We start from the raw sequence: 21,808 nt of genomic DNA on the forward strand, positions 1-21,808 counted from the left end.
TCATTACATTTCATGACATAATATAAAATTAATATTTTGATACATTTATTTTCCAGTAGGTTTCTTGTTTCAGTTCTTAGTCAGAAAACAGCCATTTGCAATAATCTACCCATGCCAAACATCAGAGGAGCAAGAATGCCGTGAGATGCAACCTACCTCTCACAAATCCTACCTGGTGCTGTCACCTCACCCCCTGTGTCATATGCTGACAAAATGGTGAGGGTCAGCTCATTTCCATCAAGGATTTTTTGAGATGTAGCTCAAACATAAGAGGACCAAAGCTACACCAAACTCAGGAGTATTGTGCAGGTATCACTGTGTCCTCTCTGTATTAAGGTGATCAGAGAAGGATCAGATGCACTCTGAGACATGATGGCAGGCACTGCTGGTATGACCAAAATCGCTTCAACAATTAACAGGACCCCTACAAAATGCTTTTTAAAATTGAAGCCCTGAGAATTTTCACACAAGATCAATGAGGTAACAAGCCTCATTTTCTTTGAAGGACTTACTAGAATACAAGCAATTTTTAATGTCTCCCTAAATTAAATTATATTATAAATTCTTAATTTATATACTCTTCCCAGCCCTTCATGTCCAGTGTCTCAAAGACTATTTTTTTTAGTTATTAAACTAATTTAATGGTCTACACTGAAAAAAGTGTGATCAAATCAATCACTAACACAGAATGAATAAGGAACATTAAGAAGATATCCATAAATAATGCTGTGCACATAGAAAGCACTGACATTAGAGTGTCTCTTATCATAGCAAAAAAATCAAATAAAGATCATGAATAAGACAAAATTCGATTCTCAAATTCTTATCTAATGATATTGAAAGACACAGACTAAAAACAAACATGCTTTGATCAACATTAGATTATTTTTCTATAAATGAAAATGTGACTTGTGATTGCTGAAATATTAAAATTTCCTATAGATTCTTACTGCTATGAGAGAAATTATTTTTCTGTAGCAATAGGTGAAAAATTTGAGATGGGTTTATGAATTATATAAAGCCATCTGTATACATTTCCTATTAGTTTTTTTACTTATTATTTACATTTATTTAGAATTGTAATATATTAATACATTGGTACTTAATGATCTTTTCTCAGGTGTGGTGGCTAGGTCATTCTTCAGTTAAAAGAATGAAGATGCTGAAAGATTGAGGAGCTGCATAATGTCAGTACAAAAGGACAAAAAAATCCCATGTATTACATGCAGCATCTTTGTGTTTGAGAGAGACTGAACTGAGTAAAAGGGCATGGATCTCCAACCACTGAACTTCCTCATAAGGTTACCAGACATAGCAGGACTTCCCTTCATTAGCTGAGAGACTATGAAGAAAGAGGTCAAAAAAGTCACCTCCTCATAAAGGTTAAATTCACTTGCTCTGTAAATTATCCGTTATGCTGACTTCTTCATTATACCAACAATCCTGCAGGAAACTTCTTACTCTACAAAATTAATTACTGTGAATAGGTGTAATCTAGGGAAAAAATCAGCCTTTCTGAAAATCAGCTGTCTGAAATATTAGGAGTTCAGAACAATATCAAATTACTAATTTCCATATGTGTTCTACAGACTGCAGCAGATTAGTCTTGCACAGGTATGTAGCATGGCTTTGATTCTGAATGTATAATCTTATTTTAAAATTTGAAAGTTTATATTGTTATCATCACTTCATTGGCTTGGGACAATAGAAATGCTGCAGGCAGAAGCATCTCATTCATATCCTACATTACAGAAACAGAACCATGCAGAAGTCATCCCACAAATACCACAGAAGTGTGTAGGAAGCAATTTGTAAGCAGAACCCTTTTTTTATAGTAAAAGAGTTTATTTAGATTATTTTCTTTCTGCTGATGGCAACTTTCAACTCCAGAGATATGAAGGGTTGGTACTGTACTGTACTACTGTCAATATTCAGCAAATGAAGATGCTGGTGTAGTATCAGCTCTAGACAGAAAAGGAAATTAATAAATAACTAAAGGATGGAAGAGATTTTGTGGGAAATAAACCTTTACAAATCTGACTATGTGGCTGGCAAATATTAGTTTTTCTGAAAAAGTACATTAAAATAGACATTTGAAAAGCAGACTTAGTAAAATATGGCATTATTATAAAGAATTGGCACTATATGCTATATTTAAGAATAGACTACATGATTTCCAATACTACTGCAAATGGTACAATTACATCAGTTTCAAAAAGGATATTTCCAAGAGGACTGCTTTAGTCTTGATTGTGTCGCATATTGTCATCAGTGGCAAGGAAGCTAATATAAAAATTGCTACTGAAGTGCAGATGGTAAGCACTTGTAAAATGATAAAAAAGCAAATGCATACAATGCTAATATGTTTGTATAAGTTCTTTGGAACTCTGAATCTTTTGTAAACAGAATTAATTCAAACAGATTCACTAGCATCACCATCTCTAACTGTGTTAGGCACAGCAAGGAAGAAAGTACACTACTTTGTGTGTGTGCACATAGACACTCATACATGCATAAATGCAGTTTATACCAGATTTCTGCATCCGTGATTAGTTTGAATGTATCAGGTGGCATTAGAGCTACTGTGACTTTAAAAGGGAAGAAATGGACCATTTTTGGTCTTTTAACAATATCCATAGCTCTACTGAGTTTTATTTTGATCCATTATTTCAGCTACATTCCCACCACAAAACAGATGTAGATGGGCTGGAGAGGGTCCAGAAAAGGGACACAGGGAGGATCAAAGGACTGGTAAGCTTGATATTTGAGGGAAGGCTGAGAGAACTGCATTTGTTCAGCTTATCCTCTAAGAAGGCTTAGAGGATATCTATCACTGTGTTCCAGTATTTAAAGGTATCTAAACAGTGCTTACAAAGGAATGGAGACCCCCTTTTTTACAAGGAGCCATGGGAAAGGCAAGGAGCAATGGGCATAGGTTACTTCTGGGGAGTCTCTGACTGGACAAAGGAGGAAAAAATTTCCACAGGAACAATCAGACATGGAATAATCTCCCCAGGGAAGTGGCGGAATGCCCAGAGTTGGACAATTTTATGTTTCAGCTGGACAGCTAGACTGTCTAGCTTTTGCCAAGAAAAGTTGTACTGTATGATATTAGAGACTCTTTCAACCTGGTGGTCAATAATTCCATGAAACCTAAGGATATATATAAATTATTTTATCTATCCTGGCACTTGCATGAGGCTTACCAATACAAATAGTTGATTGGTTTCAATATCTTGATTCAAATCTATCACCTAGTACATGATCAATTTCAAAATGGGCAGAGAGCTTCAAGATTTGAAATGGAACAGCGTGAAGTTGCTTTCCAAGCTTGAGAAGTTCTGCTCTCTATCTAGGGATGGATGACCCCACCACAGGCACATGAAGGGGGCTGACTGGCTGGAAAGGCGCTGGGCAAAGCAGCCTCTGGGTCCTGGTAACAGCAGTTTGAACGTGACCCAGGACGCTCATTGTGACAGGAAAGGACAACAACAACCTGGACTGTGCTTGGAACAGTGTTACCAGCAGGTCAAGGGAGGTGACCTTTTCCCTCTCTTTAGCGCTGGTGAGGACACACCTGCAGGTGTTCCCAGTTCTGTGCTCCTCAGTACAAGAGAGAGACATGAACATCCTGGAGAGAGGCCAGTGAAGGCCCATGAGGATGAACAGAGGAATAGAGCATTTCTCCTGTGAGGGAAGGCTGAGAGAACTGGGACTGTTCTCTCTGGTAATGACTAAATAGTCAAGTTAAACCTAATTTTAGTAGTTTCCTGACCTTTTATTTATTTTTTTTAAACCCAGGAAGCAGTCATATTAGTAGGAATACTGTATGTACACATTTGCAGTGCTAGGTCGCAGACTGATGTCATTGGTGGCTTCTCTATGATTCATAGCAACAGGAAGACCACATCAGAAAAGAAATAGGGATTTAGGTTCATATTTCAATATGTAAAGGCTATGAAGGTATTTCACCACGAGCAAAAATTCTGGGTGATTGATAATAACTTCAGCATAGAGGAAGAAGGATAAAAAGACAGAGATAGCAGTAGATGCAAAACTGATATATTTTACTATACAAAAAATAAAAGTGAAAATATAAATTTTAAGCCATTATATTTTGCATGATAAAAAGTTGTTTTCTACTTTAATTTTATTTTTCTCTGTCAAAGTTTGTATGTGTTACAGTATTATTTCTAGTTGGAGTATTTTCTTAGGTTAGACTTTTCAGGAAAAACTAAAGGCACTTGAAATAAAGGTTAATTGGATTTAGGTGTCTAGGTACATTTAAATCCCACTGTGTTCCTCTCTGTAATCTTTAACAACCCTTTCAAAATATTTTCCTACAAAGTGAATTGATAGAAAGTTAAGGAAATGTAGACCCAAGATGAATCTCACAGGCTTCCTGGCTGCAACTCATATTTTTTTCTCTGGTGGCCAGATTCTCAATGATATATTGTACTGGTTTGGGGTGGGATAGAATGAATTTTCATGTATATTGGTATGGGGCTGTGTTTTGGATTTGTTCTGAAAATAGTTCTAAAACACAGGGATGCTTTAGCTACTGCTGAGCAGTGCTTATATGGACTCAAGCACTTTTCTGTTCCTCAGCCCACTGCAGCAGTGGAAAATTTGGGGCTGCACGAGGAGCTGGGCAGGGACACACCCAAGACAGCTGAAATATGAATGGTAAATAATTTAAATCATAATGTGTTTGTGAAAATTGTGCAGTGGAGCTGCTCATATATTGGTTATAAAAGAACTAATCTTACAACAAACTGTATTGGAAAGTAAGTAAAGAGAAGACTTTCACTTCTATTTTGATTTTATACAATATCCACCTTTCATGAAAAATATTTAAATGAAGTAATTCTGGTGTAGAATTCTTGGATTTTCAAACATCCTAATTCTCAGAATGTCACAAATCTTCTGTGGGTAACTGATAACTTTATTTTGCACTTTGTATATTAATATTGAATAGTAAAAACGGAAAGTAGAAAAAGAAATCAACAGGAAAAAAAATTAATTAACCTAACTACCAGATCATTCCTTGTAAAATCCTAGATGTTGAGAGAGTTTGAAAAACCTTACTGAAGCCAAGATGGAGTTTCACTATTTAATATTAAATGCTCAACATCCATGTAAAAGAGAGAGAAAATAGTAGGCACATATAATGACAAAACAAGAAATACATGCAATAGTTTCTATTTCTTTCTTAGTAAACTTTTAATGACAAAATCATCTTCCAATATTAATGCTGACAAATATAAAAACTTTCCACTTTACCATTAATCCCTTCTGACTATAAAGTTTTCTCATGTGAAGAAAATAAAAATATTACTTGTTTATAAAAAAGTACTGACTCACTGAACTAAAAAAAAATGAGCCCCAAACCATCAGAATGATAAAATAAGTGTAAAACACCCAAATTTACTCCTTTTTCTTCATGCACAATTTTCTAAAAGACTGAAACCTTTTCATGCCAATGGATTGGTATATTGAGCAGTTATAGAATGAATTCAGGGTGTCCTTTAGATATCCAGTATCCAAAGGAATGTCAGATTATCTATGCTATTGTCTCTTTAACTCCAAAAGAACAGTTTAAATGATACTTTGCAGAGTCTGAGTGTCTTTCTGACTGGGTTGGTCATAGACCAGCAACTCCTTCTGCAAACCAATCTCCCTCTACCATTTTCCACTCTATGAAGAGAGATTATACAGCAGCAAGAGCCAGACTCTTTCTTGAGGTGCAATACTACACTGCAGCCAGGCACAGTGATGCAGCTCTCCACCATGAGAATACTGAAGTCCTGAAGCAGGTTTCTAACAGAACCCTTGAGATAACAATTCCTGGATGCTTCCAGAACTAAACTGCATGAGCTCCATGCCAAACTAGTTTTGATCTAGTGCTGAAACCAACTTTGTTTTGAAAAGACCTGCAGAATCTCTCTCATCTGATTTTCTCCATGATTTTTGGCACTCCTCTACATCTGGGACAATATTTAGTTTTAATAAGCCAGTAGATCAATCAATTTTTCCCTGTTCATTATTTGTTTTATTATAGGTACTTGTATATTTCCTCTTTCTATACTCAACTATGTGAACATCTAGAAATTACTGGTGTCATTCTGAGACACAGAGACCACAATATCTACACAGCTGTAAAAATAACCAAACAAAAGACTGTCTGGTATTCTGACAACTTCATGTTCATTTTTACAAGGTCTTCTTATGATTTGGAGTCATAGAAAAATTTAAATATAAATGATTTTGGGATGATTTATTGGTGTTTGTTTTTAACCACAATAGGAAAAGACAATTAGAAAGATAATATATTTAGGTGTACTGTTTTTAATAATTCCAATGTACTAGAAAGTCTAGAATTCAAAGGACTGCCTGGGCCTAGTCCAGTTTCCTGCTATTTCAAGCAACATGTTGGATAATGTCTCATACTATTCTAGAATTTCTCCCAAAATTCTTGGGTTTCATGTTTGTTTTAGTTTCATTATCTGACCTCAGAACTCCCACTGAGAGGTTTTTTTCGGACTGCAGCATACATTAAAGACAGAGGTGAGTTACAATATGGTACTGATCCTAATCTTTGTTTGACATTATTCTATGAAAATCAAGAGAAGGATGAATTTTCTCTGTCTCTCTATGTGTTACAGTGTAAGGGACAAACCAGGAGCATTTTATGAGGCTGCTCAGTAGGGCAGTGGGTAGAACTCATAGAATATTATATCAATATTGTATGATATTGGAGCACCACTGAAACAGCAGGTTGGAATTTAATTTAAAATCTTGTGGGAAGTCATTACCATGAGGAACTCTATTACTGAGCATGTAGTCTTCAGCACTGTACAGCAGGGTGCACAACAGCCTCTATGCTCTGATACACTATATTGTTGAGAGGTTAACAAAAAAGAAAGGCTAGATCATTTTATCCTCAAGCATTTGGCACATAAAACATTTATATACTATATTCCCAAAGAGTCCTAAAACTGACAAGCTTCCTTGGTCCAGTATAGATTAAAAACATGATCTCTAACTATGAGAATTTCCAGTGAGAGCAGAAAATATATGCTTTGTGTGATGGGAAAGTGCATTCTGTACATAATTACTGATTACAGTACAGTAATCTTTTTTTATTTTCTTCACGCAAGGAAACTTTATATTCTGAAGAGAGTAAAGATAAACTGACAAGTTTTTATATTTATCACAGCATTAATATTGGAAAATATCCAGTAATTTTTTCATTAAAATTCAGTAAATATGATGCCGTATTTAAGTTTCTACATATGTATGTCAACAGATTACATCACGTGTAATGGCACTCATCCAGTACTTAGCAATCCAAACAAAAGCATCTGGTATATTATATGATTCCAGTTCATTGGCAGATATTTTCCCCTGGGCTTCAGTTGTTTCTGTAGAATGGATTTCAGTAAATTGTGTGTCAAAAAACACCTCTGTCTCCACGTACCCTCCTCTCTACAGGAAGCTGTAGAGAACAATGTGGTCGCCCCTCAGTCTCATTTTCTCCAAAGTGGACATGCTCTCAGCCCCTCTTCACAGGATTTATCTTCCAGTCCTTTCACCAACTTTGTTTTCCTCTTCTGGGTGCATTCAAGCCCTTTCACATCCTTCTTCAATGGTGGGGATGAGAACTCCACCCAAGCTGAAGGTGAGGATGCACCAACTCTGAACACAGCGGGACAATCACCTCTTTTGACCAGCTGGTGATGCTGGGTTTGGTGACCCCAGCACCTCCAGATCCCTTTCTGCTCTCCAGCCACTCCCTTCCAAATTTATACTTGTGTTACAATTGCTCCATCCCAAGTGCAGAATCCAGCACTTCAACTTCTTTAATTTCATCCCATTAATGATGCTCCAATGTGTCTAGATCCACCAAGGCATCTTGTCCTTCAAGAGAGTTAACAGAACCTGCCTGTTTTGAGTTGTCAGTAAATTTTTTAACAGATTACTCAAACCCTATATCCAACATGTCTGGGATTTGCTGTTGCTATTTCTAGAAAAAAATTGCTGCTGCAAACTTGGGCAATGCAGATAGACACAAATGAATATTTGTGTCTGTAAGCCTCCAAATCTCCAAGTTTCTGGCTAACAGGACAAGAATTTGTCCATGAGCCAGCAAACCAGTGGTAACCACAGGTGTGTTAGGGAGTGCACTGACAACAGGTTGAGGGAGGTCATCCTGCCTCTCTACTCAGCCCCAGTGAGGCAACATCTGGAGTGCTGTGTCCAGTTCTGGCTCCCCAGTCCAGGACAGACAAGGATCTTCTCACTTCTGGAAGTCCTCAAGACCAGGCTTTATGGGGCTTGGAGCAACCTGGTCTAGTGGAAGGTGTCCTTAACCATGGCAGGGGGATGGAATTCAATCATCTTTAAGGTCCCTTCCAACTCAAAACAGTTTTTGAATATAAATACTACCAGCAGCTTTACCAACAGTACATAGTCTTGACCTCTCTTCTTTTTGCAAAGGAATTAATGCTTTCTATAAGTTGGTTAGCTGTAGTATGTACACATGGAAAAGTTCTGGCATTAAATGACACATGAAGAAGTAGTAGTATGTCTGTTAAATATTGCTGAAATGTATTCCAATTAACTTGTGCTTTTTTAAGAGCTTATAATCAAGCCAATGTGAACATTGCTTTCTATTTCCACATCTGGTGTGCTTTACATAGATCTTAAAACAAAACCAAAAGAGTTTATAAAGTGTTGAAATTTTAGATAAAAACAATCTTCCCTGGAATACAAAACGAAATCTTAGTAGATTCACTTCACTGTTTACAAGAAATAGGTACTACATTTATCTAAATTGGTTGTTTTGTTTATCTCCATAACTGCTTCATCTATTATAACTGAGTTTTAATGTTTTGATTTTTGTTAGTAAAGTAGTTATCACTGAATTTTTAATAACAAAGAAACAACAGTAAACAGCCCAGAGTGAAGGATTACTGCTGTTTTGAGTATAAATAATTGAGCAGCATGTGTGAGAAATGAATCTTTTGCCTACTTTAGACAAAAAATTTCATACAAAAATGAAAAGAAAATTGGATGGATGTCTCTGGTAGCTAGAAATGTCCCTCTTGAAGGCTGCAAAAGCATTTCAGTTTATTCCTTCTCATAATGGATGTTATTTGATTAGAATAATGTTATCACTGGGATAGATTTGAATATTACTTATAGGAGTGGTAGAAGAGTAGAGGGTAGAGAAACATCACTGCATTATAGTTATTTACTTGATTTCCTGCAGCAGTCCTAGGCAATTCCTTCCTCAAAAGACTTCAAATGTAGATCAGATAAAACATATTAACATAAAGTATACATATTAATACAGTAATAAATTAAACTGATCAATTCTTCTATCATTTTCTTTTGTCTTTTTTTGTCTTGCATCTCTGAAAGTCCAGCTAAGCAAGAGCTGTTCCTTGACTTGAAGCCCTGTATTGGATGGAAAAAACTCATGCTGGAAGCAAGGGTCTTTTTGTGGGATTATAAATTATTTTCTTCTTCATTGGAAAAAAAATTACGACCTCAACATCCCTATGCTCTGATAAATCCCCTAAAAAAACAAAAATAAAAACAAACTAGGAATGAAATATATTGACTACTTTAAATGCATTTCAAGTTCTCTACAGAAGATAAAAGTCCCAAACCACCCTGTATTTTTTTGCTTTTTACTATGGCTTAATAGGTTATGTAAGGGGGCCAGAAATGCAAGTGTTTTTTCACCAGAAAAAAATGACAGAAAATGTTGCTATATTATATCCTTCAGAGTTTTCTTGGTACCTGTATAAAGTCTGGAAGTACTGAAGTTTGATTGTGAAAGACTTTGCTGTTGGGGCAGCATGTTCTTTTTGTGGTAAAAAATTGCTGCCACATCCAGATTCCTTTCTATGTGTTGTGTCTAAGCAGTAATTTTGTTTTTTTAATAAACAAAAGTGGAAGTCAAGTTTCAGTATTCCATAACTGAATTGCCCTGATACCTTTGGGTGGCCGAGTCTGTAGTCAGTAATAATGCAGAGCAGACCCTTCTCACATGGAAAATATGAATGTGATTTATGATAACCAACATGGCTTCAGTAGTGGTAAAACCTGTTTAAAAAATGTGGTGGCCTTCTCCAAAGGAGTTAAATTGCTGGAAAAGTGAAAAGAAATGAACCAAAGCACTAGTCACAGCATGAGGAGATATCCTGTGCAACCAGTTCTGTCTGCAAACACACAAGTAGCTCCCACACTGTTTGAATTATGTAAATTATCTTTATTTCTATATGTAGCATGGGTTCCAGTTCAATTGTTGCATTATAAAATGCAAAACAAGTATATACTATCTAGTGTGTCAGTAAAGAAATTTTTAACAAAACAGTAAAAATACCTCTCAAGTGGGATGTAATTCATATTTCCCAACAGTGCAAAAAAATTTACACACTCCACTGTTGCAGTGTGACACTCCACCACTATAAATAAACTAATTGGTAGGAACTGTTATAGAAGATGATTTACAATCATTAAAAAAAAGAAAGATGAGAACAACCTAATGCAAATTAAAGACATTGTAAAATGAAACTATGGTTCCCAAAGTTTGTAGATATTTTATGTCCTTAGTGGGGAGGTTAAAAATATAAGTTTCACCATTTTACAGGAACAAATAACATCAGACTCGAAGAAAAAACACTGGAAAAAAAGAGGGGGGGAAAAAAGCAACAGAAAGCAGGGACAGAATCTTAAAGGTATTAAAAGGTAAATTGGTTAAAACTTAAAAATATCTTAATAGTATTCTCTTTCAGTAGTTCAATTAAGGGTTAACCAGACTTAAAATTCCTTTTGCATCATAAACTGTACAAAATCCAAAGCAAAGAAGCCATGAATGCATCCCACTCCTTTCCAATAATAAAATAGTGTATGTAAGTTATGAATGTGCATCAGGAAATGTTTCAGAAGAAAAAATAGGTAATTTCATTGGCTAAAGCCCATAGTGCTGAAAAATAATGTGTGGAGTATGCTAATGAAAACAAGAGAAACAGTACTTGTATTTATTCAATCAGGAATTAATATTTGTTGCAACTGCTCAAATGGAGTTTTATTGACGTCTGTATCAAAATATATCTGAGCTACATACATAAATGATTTTGACCCTCTATATTTGTCTGTTTGCTGAGGTCAGAATTTACTTTTCCACTACAAAGAGCGCTGGACTTACACTGAAGTTTTACTCTGGTCTAAGTGGTGAGAGTTATCCACAACCAAATGCAAATGTTAACTTCACATTTTTCAGTGAATATAATGCAATAGTACAGAGTTCTTACCTTATGGTCCTCTAAAACTGGTGCCCGTAGTATAATAGTAATAATAATAATAATAATAATAATAATAATAATAATAATAATAAAAAGGAAAATAACAAAACAAGAGAGAACTAAAACCCAAGAAAAACAAGTGTTGCAAATGCAAAGCAATTATTCACCACCAGCTGACTGATGTTCAACCTGTTCCCAGGGGTTGCTATCATGCTGGCATGGTAGTGTGGAAGAAGGGTTTTAGAAAGGCCTTGGGAATGGGAAACTGAGGAAAAGATACATTTCTGTATGCCCCATTGTTTCAGGAAAGTTTTGCTTCAGCATTTCTCTGTGAACCCCCTTTTCCCCACCCCTTAGCAGTTCCCTTTGGACTTGACCCCTGCGGTGATTCTGATGTGCCCAGGCTGGACACTGTCTCTATTGTTTAGACCTTATCTCTTAATTTTGCTGTATAAAACTGTATCTGGGCAGTAGCCCAGGGTCTTTGGTCCCCGCAACCATTCAGGTAATACAATGTCTCTGGACAGCATACCACTGACCTCTCTTCATCTCTTTATCTTGATCCCTTGAGGCAGCGCCGCAGCTCGGACCGTGCTAACCCAGCCACTGCCTGGTGAGCCCAGGGCAGCGGGACCGCGGAAAACCCCGGCCCCGGAGGGGACAGCTAGCCGGAGGGTCCTGGGGGGCCGGGGAGGGATGGGGGACAGCCACAAGTGACCCCCGAAAGCTGCACCCAGGCAGTGGCCCACCAGGCAGTGTTATTTTATGTGCTGAACATAATTCCACATTGTATGGAATATCTCAGGTCTGTTGGAGTCAGCTGTGCTGTCCCCTTCCAGCTTATGCACTCCAACATCTCCAGTGGTGACACAGCATGAGAAGCTGAAAAGTCCTTGAGTTTGGGTAACCCTTGCTCAGGGACAATGAAAACATCAGTATGTTGCTAATATTAACCTCATTCTAAATCCAAAATACAGCACTGTACAAGCTACAATGAAGAAAATTAGCTCTACTTCAGCCAAAACCAGGTTGCTTTCCCAGAGGTCTTATTGAATGCATATATTTTAGCCATTAATGTTTTATTTGGGAATCTCAAATTAGCTGTCAGAAGATGGACAACATTCATGTAAATCTTGCCATCTGACACTTCAGTCCCTGAGATAAATAAAGAGAAAATATGCAGACAATCAAAAGGGTGTAATTTGTAGATGTGGGAATGGCTACAAATAAAGTGATTTTCTCTATATAATAGTCACATTCTAAATTTAGTACTATGAGTGGGAGAAAACTATTCATTACCATTCTTGAAAATGTAAGATTATATAATGCATGCACTTCTGTCACTATAGGGTATTTGTTGAGGTTTTATCATAAAATGAAAAAACCCACTCTGCAATGACTGCAAAAGCTAGAATGTGTGGAAAGGCAGGGCAAGGGAGAAAAAAGGGTAAGAGAAAAGAAATAATGCAAGACCGAGCATCTCTCTTCTTCAACTTTACTTTCTGGGTTTGGCTTTTCAATTCCAATGTAAACCTAAGTATCCACTTTACAATTCATAACCCCCAAGCTGTTGTCCTGACAAATACAAATATCTCTTCAAAAACACTCTGTTATGTTGAAAAAGCCTAAAAGCCAAACCAGGTGGGGAGGGGTGGTTTTTGGGGGAGGGGTGTGGGACTGAGATAAAAACCCAAGGAATAAAGCTGTAAGAGTTTTCTAGTCAGCATTTTCTCTTAATATTTCTAAATTTTTAAAGCCACCTTTTGAACAGCAATCGCTGTATGAGGCAGTTCCCTCAGCGTGACGAACAACTATAGGCTGCAGGAATTAATACCTTTATTTTGTACTCATTTTCAAGCCCTGTATTAGAGAGTTCTGTATTAAGTTATTTTCCACAGAGGAACCAGGGAAAAAAAAAAAAAAAAAAAAAAAAGAGAGAGATTTAAAGCAAACCACTTGCTTGAGGCAAAGCACCTTCTATTTCTTAGGTTACTTGATTGACTTTTTCAGGCAATTGACTCATGGTGTTCTTGCAACATAAAGGGCTATGGCATTTCTCATTCTGTAACATCCTTTTTTCCTTCACCTCCTCCTCCTCCTTTTCCTGCAGAATGTATAGACACTCCTGCATTTTCCTGTTTTGGATGAGGGCATGCTCCTTGACATCCAAAGCAAGTGGGTCCCCAACAACAGCAAAAGTAAGCATTTATTGAATTAATTGCTACATGGTGTAAGAGGTATTCTCCATCATGTTAGTCATTATTTTATCTGAGCCTAATAATGTTCTCAGGCTGATATGTTACTCATTACCAAGACCTTACTTCTAACTGAGAGTACTTAAGAATGCATTATTAATACCAGTAAGGGATTAGGTAAAATAATTAATCATTCAAATTCTCATTTTTTTGGCCTAATTAATGGCTTTTTTCTGAGCACTTTGAACACAGTCCAAATGCTACAAAATAGAGGTGTCCTGATGTAGTTAAATGTAACAATGAAGATCTGTCCATTTATAGTTGCCCTTAGCACCTATATCAGCACAGTATCTACCTACTGAGCCATTTGTCACATGCCTGCAGCCACCAGGAGAGTGGCATTAATGTCCTGTTGTCACAGCCCTGCTCCCCACCAGCTGGAAATGACATGGGGCTGGGAGTGAAACAGAGCAGCTGAAGAAGGAGACATGGGTCCTTTGCTATGGCAGTGGCAAGTTACGACATCATCTCTTACCTTGATGAGGCCCTTGGGACAGATCTGTCCCTGGAGGTCTGGGGAGCTCTTCTGCAGACACCTGATCCTAGGAGATGGCCCCTTTCCTGAACCTGTGTCCTTTGTGATGGAAAACTAGTCGTCACTTCCTATTACAGGGACAGAAAACCACATCCACTCTCAATTTGAGATATTTATCCTGAAGTCATTGTGAGGTCAGAAATTCCTAGGAGTCTATCACACATGAAAGTGAAACACCTTATTGAAGGTGACTTAAGTCACTCTAGCAAACTGGGGTTTCCAGCCAGGGGCTGCATCTGCACGGTCAAAGGGCACAAAGGGCACAAAGACAGCAGGGCATCTTACCCAACCCTCCACCCCACAAAGCTTATCTACTCTTTGTTAACTGATCAAATAACTCAAACCATACAAACTATATTGTAGTGAATTATTTTGGCACTGTGGGGTTAACTCTGGTCTGGCATCTCTCAACTGCCAATAAATATCTTACTTTTGAAATTAGATGTAACAAGAAAAGCCGAATTTTGACCGACACTTTATAATTATTAAAGTCATACCAAAATTCCACAAAGCAGAAATCTTCCATACATATTCCTTGATATGTGTGAAGCTCCTCCTGTGAATAGGAAGGACCTATTTCACAGTGACCTAAGTGACCTATTTCACAGTCACTCCCCAGGGGTAAATGAAGGAATCTGTATACATTATCTTTATTTTGGTAGTAAGTTACTTTCGGTTTCTAACCAATGTCCTTTTGCTGGCTTTAATATGAGTACCTTGATATAGTGCACTGTTTTACACTCTGTTGGAATCTACTAGTAGTTTGTTTAGTTTTATACTGTGCAGTATTTCTGATTAAGATCTTTTGTATGTTATATTTTATATGTTCATTAATCTTATTAAATAATTCACTCTAATAAATTTATTTGATTTGGCCATCGTCAGAACTTGCAGGACAAGGTAATTCAGTTATAACTCTATAACACTTTATGTTGTGAACCTTAACAAACCTTTTAGAGACTTAGCCATCACCTGTCTCAGAGGGAACAAGCTGATTCACTCCAAAACAAAACTTAGTGCAAAACAAGAGGCACAAAATTAGGATGACTTTAAATCATGGAATTCCATATGTGGACACATGTACAATATAAAATGTATTGACAAACATAATGAATAAAAGGAGAGGCAAAGTATTTTTGTCTGATTTAAGAATGAAATGAAACTCCTGAAGACACTAGAAGTTATCTAGTTTCACAGTACTTTTCCATGGCCTTTCCCTAGTCAGAAAGACAAAACAAATTCCAGAGCTCCAAGCCCTAAGAGGCACAAGGCCCCTGTGCTGTTCTGGTTCTTCTTGGGAATCAAGGCTGAGAACAAACTCTTCGAGATACATTCTCATGGACAAAGTACAACTGGTGTTGAAGATGGGACTCCAGAGAAGGAGCTTGACCTGGGGGCGGAATTGTATCACCACTTGTCCTCCTAACTGGTGCTTTTTATCAATTATGCTAATTTCCTAAAACCTATAAAAATGTACTTACCCCTGTGGGGGTGTTGGCTTTTGTGGATATCTTTCCATAACTGCCCTTGAAGGCCTTCAAATAAAGATCCACTCATTTATTACCTTTTTACTAAAATTATCTTGAGTTTAATTTCCAGATTGGGAAAAAGGCAACACTATGACAAGGTGACTCACTTAGTGAATGTGGGAAAGGCTGTGGTTATTTCCTACCTGGACTTCATTAAAACCTTTGACAATATTTCACACAGTGTTCTCCTGGAGATACTGGCTGCTCTTGGCTTTGTACAGGTGCACTGTTTGCTGAGTGAATAACTGGCTGGATGGCTGGCCCCAGAGCATGGCCCAGATGGTGGCAGTCACTAGTAGGATTCCCCAGGGCTCAGTGTAAGGGACAGTTCTGTTCAGCATCTTCAATGGTCTAGACTAGGAGATCAAATGCCCCCTCAGTCAGTTCACAGATGACACTAAGTTGTGCAGGAATATTAATCTGCTAAAGAGTAGGAAAACTCTGAAGAGGGATCTGGAGAGGCTAAATCAATGAGCTGAGGCCAATTGTATGAGGTTCAATGAGGTTGACAGCCAGTGGAACAGCTGTGCCCAGATGGCCAAGAAGACCAAAGGCATGTTATCAGCAATAGTGTGGCAGCAGGATCAGGGCAGGGATTGTCCCCCTGTACTCAGCACTGGTGAGGCTGCACTTCCAAGCCTCTGTTCAGTTTTAAGCTCCTCAATAGAAGAAAGACATTGAGGAGCTGGAGAGAGTCCAGAGAAGGGCAATGGAGCTGGTTAAGGGTCTGGAGCACAAGTCCTGTGAGGAACAGCTGAGGAACCTGAGGTTTTTCAGCCCAGAGAAAGGGAGGCTAAGGAAGACATTATCGCTCTCTCCAGCTATCTGAGGAGAGTTTGTAACCAGGTGGATGTTGGTCTAATTTCCCAACAGAAGGACAAGAGGAAATGGACTTAAGTTGCTCTAGGGGAGGAGTATATTGGATATTAGGACAAATTTCTTCGCCATAAAGGTTGTCAAACATTGGAACAGGCTGCCCAGGGGAGTGGTGGAGGCCCCATCTGAGGTGTTTAAGAGATGTGCAGATGTGGTGCTTAGGAACACGATTTAGTGGTGAACATAGCAGTATTAGGTTTGCAGATGGATTTGAAGATAATAAACATAGTTTTCAACCTAAAATATTCTATGGTAAGAGCATAAATATATTTTAATGTAAATAGTATTTGTGATATTCTTTACATTCAATATGCCAGGTAAAAAAAATGTATCATGTAATAATTAATTATGCATAAAATAATTAAATATATCTTTAATTGTAAAGTTAAATACATAGGACTATAAAATTGCATCACAGAATGGATTTGTTTTCTGGTGGTATATATTGGCTTAATGTTGCTGTGTCATAGAAGAAAAATATAATTATGTCATCTGTTACACCTGATTGGCATCTGATGCATCTGGTAAACATCCATAGTCTGCAAGGAATTATACAGCAATGTCTGACTTCAATTTCCTTCTACACTTGCTCAACTTCCATTAGGCCCACCAGCTTTTCTCTCATTGCAGAACTCATTAGCTGACCTATTATTCTATTCTTACAATTCTTTTGCCAAAAAAAGGTAATCCCAGTTAGGACTAATCAGGAATTAATGATCTTCAGAGAAGATAATGAAAAGAGAAAAAAATACTAGAAAAAGAAAGATTTAGTAGAAATAGTAACTTAAATTTATCTTCATTTACAAGTCACAAAGAATTCAGATTTCACAAATGTGAAATGGCTCAGAGGAAACTCAGCTAAAATATAAGGGATACATTTTACTTAGAATGTCTAAATATTTAGGAAACATTCTGCCAGGTTGGAGGTTTTCCTCTCTGGACCCTGGACATTCAGTCATTGAAATATTAATAATAATTTATTTGTTTCTGTTTACTCTCTAGTATTTAATCTTGACTAATTATTTTATTAAATGCTCAAGATTCTTCAATACTTCAGACAGAAAAAGTATTGGACTGGGTCTGAAGGCTGCTTAACAGAATGAAGTCAGACCGTTGCAAATGAGAACCTGTTTGTTCATATGTCTCACATTTAAAAACTCAGTTGATACACCTGCTCAATATAATAATTAACCTCATTTAAGAACTGGTATGTATGAACAACAGTAAATTATCAGGCCTATTTTGGCTACTCTGTAGTGTTGGCACCTAGTTAAAAATGGTAATCTAGAATCTATTTTTAAACAACAGAGAGATTCAGGAAGCTCCCTGAGTATGTGTGTATGCCTGTATGTGTGATTTGCTTTGTCCTGAGACATGTGCCATATTATTTCATCAAGCAGAGCTATGTCTAGAAAATAGGTCAGATTAGAGTTTTGATTTGTATCACTTCAATGTAACCTTACTCAAATGAGGCTTAATAATCAAAGTAAAATGAGCAAAGGTATTTATGGTTTAGAGGACAGTATTGAATCTGGCAAGTGGATATCTGATTTTGGGAGAGGCCATATTAGTGTTCATGAGATATTCAAAACAATTGCTGTACTTTTTTCTAAATGAAAAGTTCCTTAGCAGTATCATGAAAAAAAAATCAACAATTGGCATGACAATAAGATCATATTTTTTATTTATTTATCTTTTTATTTAAAGTAAAATTTATTTCAATAAAAATATATTAATTCCACAAGATGTAATAAAGTAACTTAGGTCCTGTGCTCTTCAACATCTTAATTAATTACTTGGACACAGGACTGGAAGAGGTACTAAGCAAATTTGCAGATGATACAAAACTGGGAGGAGCTGCTGACTCCCTCTAGGGCAGGGAGGCCCTGCAGAGAGACCTCAAAGGGCTGAGCAAACACCAGGAAGTTTAACAAGTGCTGTATTCTGTGCCTGACATGGGGCAGCCCTGACTGTACAGACAGACTGGGGAGTGAGATTCTAGAAAGCAGTGCCATGGAAAGGGACTTTGGGGTCCTGGTCGGTGACAAGTTGAACATGAGCCAACAGTGCCCTGGCAGCCAGGAGGGCCAACCCTGCCCTGGGGGGCATCAGACACAGCATGGCCAGAGGGCAAGGGAGGGGATTGTCCCACTCTGCTCTGCACTGGGGCAGCCTCACCTCCACTGCTGGGGCAGGTTTGGGTGTCACTACACATTGTCTTTGGAATTGCTGTGAGTTTGTTTCTTTTAGACATTAAATTCCTGAGAAAGCTATTCCAGAAAAATAATATGCAATCTTGTGTTGTAAATCCTTTAAAAACAGTAGGAACGCAGGCAGGAGCTGTCTACTGAACCTTATACTACAAATAAGTAATAATTTGTTCAAATATGAACAAATTTTGTGCTGAAAAAAGTAAACCGTCTTTTTTTCTTTTATTATCAGCTACTCTTTGCACTTCAGTCTGAATAAAGTTAGAACTGCTTTTTGACAATGAAATGGAATATTATTAACTAATCTAGAAACTGAATGTGAATCAACTAAGCATCAATCTGTAGATATTTTTCCTGGCCTCTATTTCAAATAAAACTCAATATGTTACAGATAAGAAAATAATTCCAAATCTGAGTTTCTCTTGAGTTAACTATTTGAGGTTTGTAATTAATTATTTATATAATGAAAACTATTAATTTCTTAATTTTTAAGCTGTTTTTGATAGGTTGTTTCTTTTTTTTTATTTGTCTGTTTGTTTAAATGCCAAAATAGCTTAAGAATCTGACTTGTTTCGGCAAAATTCCTAGTATTTAGTATGATGTTATTAATAGACCCATGGTGTAAACTTTAATTAAATTACTATACTCACAAGCAAGAGAATTGACAGCTGTCACAAAAATGTCACCTCAAGTGATACATACAGATGAACCTATAACTAATTGAATCTAGCCACTATTCTATAATATTTCCCTAATTAAATTCCTGCATCTGCCAAGGAAAAGAAATGCATTTTGTCTGGTTGAAGTATTTTTCACAGCAAAAATCTGATCATTCCCTAGATTAAATTGAAAGTAGGCAGAAAATCAGAATGCAATTTAAAGATTCAGTAAATATAAAGAATAATTTAAATGTGCATATGGGGGAAGTTTTGTTGTTGAAAAATACCAGTAGAGCCAAGTTTAAATGACGTGCAGAAATTCACTAATTTACTGCACCCTTTTACCTGTTCTGTCACTATTCCTTTATTTTTGTACCCATTAGGTTACCACCTTAGGCCTAGTAGATAGATCAACAAAGAATCATCTGCATTTTTTTTTCAATGTGAATAAAAATGTATTTTTTTCTTTTCAAAATAAGATTTAGAACTTGCACTAGACACAAGATGCAAAGGTTTCACTCCAAAGGAGAAAATTTGTTTTACCATTTCTGTGGGCTGGATTCTAGTTAGCTTAAGCTGCATTCAATCTGTGGAAAGCCACTTTGCTATCAACACATGCAATATTTAACAGCTACGTGGCCCCTAGAGAATTATTCATATTCTGCAAACCATCTTTATAAAAATTCTGGGGTTAGTAAAGAAGATATAGTGGAAAAACAACAAACTCACTACAAATACTCTTCATCAAGTCTATGTTCATGCCCTGCCAAGAGCTTCATGTAGAATGGATAGATTTTACAGTCCTCTTTCTGCCTATTGTCTTCATCAAAGTATCCTGAGTAATATTCCTTATCCCTCCTTCGGTCAGCTCACTTAGAAATAATAACTTTATTCCTGTTTCCATCTATTAGATGATGAACTACACAACTACACAGTAACAAGCAGGAGGGCAAAATAGCTGTCATGTCATGTCATTAGAAGGGGCCACAAGCCATCAAAGATCTCTGAATGCTCCCATAACTCATTTCCACAGGGTTGTGTCAGACTGTGTAAAAGCCCTCTGGAGCATTCCCACGTAAGGCTGAATGTCTATAACCCACAGGATTCTGCTGCACCCACCCCCACGCCCAAGGAATCAACACTGTGACCATCAATGTGGCCGTGGGGATTGACACTGCAAAGATCAAGTGTTATAGCTGCATCCACGGGTGGTGATATCTTTGCACTGTCTGCTCTTGTCTTTCCTTCTCTTTCTTTCCTTTCTTTAGATATTTTCTTCATGATATTATTTTTATTTTTTAAAGAAAATAACCTAAATGGTCACATACTTCCTTTCTACTCCAATTACTTTTTAAAAATAAACCTGCATCACATATACAGAGGTCCTTCTGTGTTTGTTTTCACCCTCAAAGACGGGTCCTGACTGAAGATCTTGATGACTTTTTGACTTGTGTTTTATGTGCGATCAGATGTGCAAATATTAAACTTCCTTCTTGTTTCCAGAGGTTTTGAATATGAATAACAGTTATGGATATCAAGATGCAGCCCAGTGAAATATGAACCTTAAAAGATGATTCCCGTTTCTAATCAGATGAAAGAATGAGACATAGCATTGCATAAATGTGTTTTATTAAAATTTTATTTTTAAAAAGAAGCACATAATTTGAAAAAGGATGAAGGATTCTTCTCAGAAAATGAATTTGATTGTATGTTTTGTATTGGAAATGCCCTCAGTTTTTTTTAAAGTGTTTACTGACATACAAACCACTATGCTTGTTTTGCTCTATCAAATTACTTTGCTGGCTTTCATGCTGTGAAACAAAAACAATGGAAAGCGCAATATACTTAAAATTAACTACTGGAGTACACCTGCAGAGTGTATCTTTTATTATTCAGTAAAATCTTACAGTAGTAGTTCTCAAGTACCTATATCTTTTCAACACAGCAAAAGAGTGAGAATATATATGCATTTATCAAAATGCTGCAATACATTTCTTCCAAGGAGAAAAATAAACATCTATCTTTCTTAGCAAGCAGTTTTATTTTCAAGAGAAGGGGAAATACAAATTATATTATACATAAATTAGAAAAAACACCATACTGTAAATACAATATAACAATTTTTCAACTAAGCAATCAGAAAATCCATAAAACAAAGGTATTTCTGACTGAAAGAAAAATATTATCTAAATTGTATATGTAAACTTCCATAATATAACAGTAATGGTTATTGGCATGTCTTTCTTCTGCTGTCACATTCTAACTAAAAGCTGGCACAATAGCTGGGATTACTTGACTGCAGGATTCAGATGAGAAAAAGGAGCAACTTAATCCAACTCACAGAGTTATTAATCTAGCAGCCAGAAAAGGGTCAATGTTTAGTCAAATTATTCATTTTAAAAAATAAATTTATTTTTATGGCTCTT

This window comes from Lonchura striata, chromosome 3 (genome assembly GCF_050655825.1).
Source record: "Lonchura striata isolate lonStrDom1 chromosome 3, ASM5065582v1, whole genome shotgun sequence".
NCBI classification, from domain to species: domain Eukaryota; kingdom Metazoa; phylum Chordata; class Aves; order Passeriformes; family Estrildidae; genus Lonchura; species Lonchura striata.